At 42.9% G+C, this 2,539-nt stretch overlaps 1 pseudogene; it reads left to right on the forward strand.

The window, feature by feature from the left end:
- On the forward strand, nucleotides 1-2,085 carry LOC148911578 (uncharacterized; annotated as a pseudogene).
- The last annotated feature ends 454 nt before the right edge of the window (nucleotides 2,086-2,539 follow it).

Genomic DNA, 2,539 nt, shown 5'->3' on the forward strand with positions numbered 1-2,539 from the left:
ATGGCAGACAAAATGAGCTTCAAGGAATTGAAAGAGTGGATACCTGATCTCACGAGGTACCGATTCAACATAGCGCGTCACCACACACTACTGCATGGAAGGGGCTCTGTATTGCCGAGAGTAAAAAAATACCCGCATGTATATCGACCACGGGAAATTAGACCATTTCCTCACGTTTATCACCAGCACGCATATCGTACAAGACTTGCCTTTCGGCGAAAAAATCCTCAAGCTATCTTCACGCGAGCAGATTAGATTCCCAAGGCGTTGTACGCACCTTAATCCCCGAGCAAATAGTTCGTCAGTATCAAGGATACTGTAAAGACACTGGTTTTGAACCAGCTAGTAGAAGCACATTGTGCAGAATTCTCAGCGTTTGTTCCGCGTCGGTGAGAAAATCGCATCAAGGATTAGACTATTTCTCAGCCACTGGAGTCACAGCCTTCGACGACCTTGAGAATGTAGTAGACAAGCTTGGTGATGAATATGGCCGAGGGCTCAAGTGGGCAAAAGAGATCACTGAGAAGATGAAAAAGGCAAAACGCTATTTGAAGGGAGATTTTAAGGTAACGTCGTAAAACATACCAAATACAGTTTGCTCATGAAACATAGACAGCATCGCTGTTTAGAGATGTCTTGGACGGGAGGCTGAACGATCATCGAAGGAGTTCAATGTCAAAGCAGCTCAATTTGGAGGAGAAAACAAAAGAATCTCCATCTCATGAGAATAAGAAAGCTATTGTTTTGTCCCCCAAAGAATTGAGCTGCATTCTGAAGTGCTGCAAGGGGTCTAAGATATAGGAAACCTTAGATATGAATGCCGTCATACATATATTCAATAATATCAGTACGTTTTTCTCTATGTCCACGACCTCAACGGTTGCAGACCACTGTAGAGCGTATGCTCTAAGTGATCCATCAGATACAGACTACCAAATAACATGTGATCATGAACATACAACCAAGTGTGACAGGTGTGGCATTTTCCCTTGTGCTATACGTGAGATACGTTCTGTCCTCAAGGATGTGAAGTGCTCTATAGAAGAAAGATAGGAAATGGAATATATCATCAGTCAATCAGATAAGGACATAGAAAGTTGGAAAGCCCATCTCCTCAGATCTATTAACCAAGACTCGGCTAGACATGAAGTCTTAGAAAGCATGGATGAGAATTCCGTCCTTTTGGTTTCTGATTGGGCCATGAAGTACTTGCCAAGAAACTACAGGGAGAGCCAGAGAGACTGGTTTGGAAAGCGAGGCATTCCCTGGCACATCACTGTTGCCATCAGGAAATGTAGTAACAATAACATTCAAATGTTAACCTTTGTGCATATTTTCGAAAAATGCACTCAAGATGGTCCAGCAGTTGTTGCAATTTTTGATGACGTCCTAAAACAGCTCAAGACAGTTTTACCCGAACTCGAATCTGTTTACATGAAGCAAGACAATGCAGGCTGCTACCACTCTGCCTTGGCTATGCTGGCTATACATCAAATTGCTAAGAATCATGGAATCAAGCTTGCCCGTCTCGATTTCTCCGACCCTCAAGGCGGAAAAGGGTCTTGCGACCGGAAGGCTGCTTCGATAAAGAGTCACATGAAAAGGTATTTGTACTCTGGCCATGATGTAGAAACTCCAGATCAAATGAAACGTGCTATGGAGTCGTCTGGTGGTATTCCAGGTGTACGGGTAGCTGTATGTTTCCCACTGGCAACTGATCATGTAACACCTTGTAAACTAGATGGTGTTAGCTATATTAACAACATTGATTACAGTGACGAAGGAATAACCGCGCGGAAGGCTTATAAAATTGGCGCAGGAAAAGTCATGAGCTGGAGTGACCTCAGTCTGCCCACCACCTTACCCCACCTGCAAAAGAAGCAAAATGAAAATCCAGAAATTTCTTTTGTCTCTGTAAAATCTCAAAAAAGGTCCTCAGAAGGTTTAAGCCAAGGAATTGAAGCTGAGTCAAGTGAAGATGAAGATCAAAACATTGAACACGATATTTGTGATACTGACGGAAATAATGGTAATGAAAAGTTGTTCTTTTGCCCAGAGGAGGGCTGCATAAAATCATTTCAATGATACTCCTCTTTTGAAAAACACCTGGAATGTCAACGCCACAAGTATTCTCTTGAGAACATGACCCTATATGACAAGTCTATGGCGCTCTACGCAGCAAAGCTAGAGGAAGGGACAAGCAATATTATAACTATGGATCAAGATTTTCCGCATGAGCTATCTGCGAACATTTCTGCTGGGTCTGTGCTTACGATGGGCTGGGCTTTGAAGACTACGGCTAAGAAAAAAAGGTTCAATGAAGCACAGAGGAAATACCTGACTGATGTGTTCATAAATGGAGAAGTCACAGGTCATAAGGCGAATCCAGAAGAAGTCTCCAAGGCAATGCGGAAGGCAAAAAACCCCGACGGTAGTCGAATGTTTCATAAAGATCTTCTCACGCCTCAGCAAATTTCAGGTTTCTTTTCACGGCAAGCTAAAAGGAAAGTTATCTGCTCTAATGAAATAGCTCACAACG

This window comes from Actinia tenebrosa, unplaced genomic scaffold, assembly GCF_029948245.1.
Source record: "Actinia tenebrosa isolate PJP-AT-01 unplaced genomic scaffold, QUT_ActTen_1.0 PGA_scaffold13__45_contigs__length_12533684, whole genome shotgun sequence".
NCBI lineage: Eukaryota > Metazoa > Cnidaria > Anthozoa > Actiniaria > Actiniidae > Actinia > Actinia tenebrosa.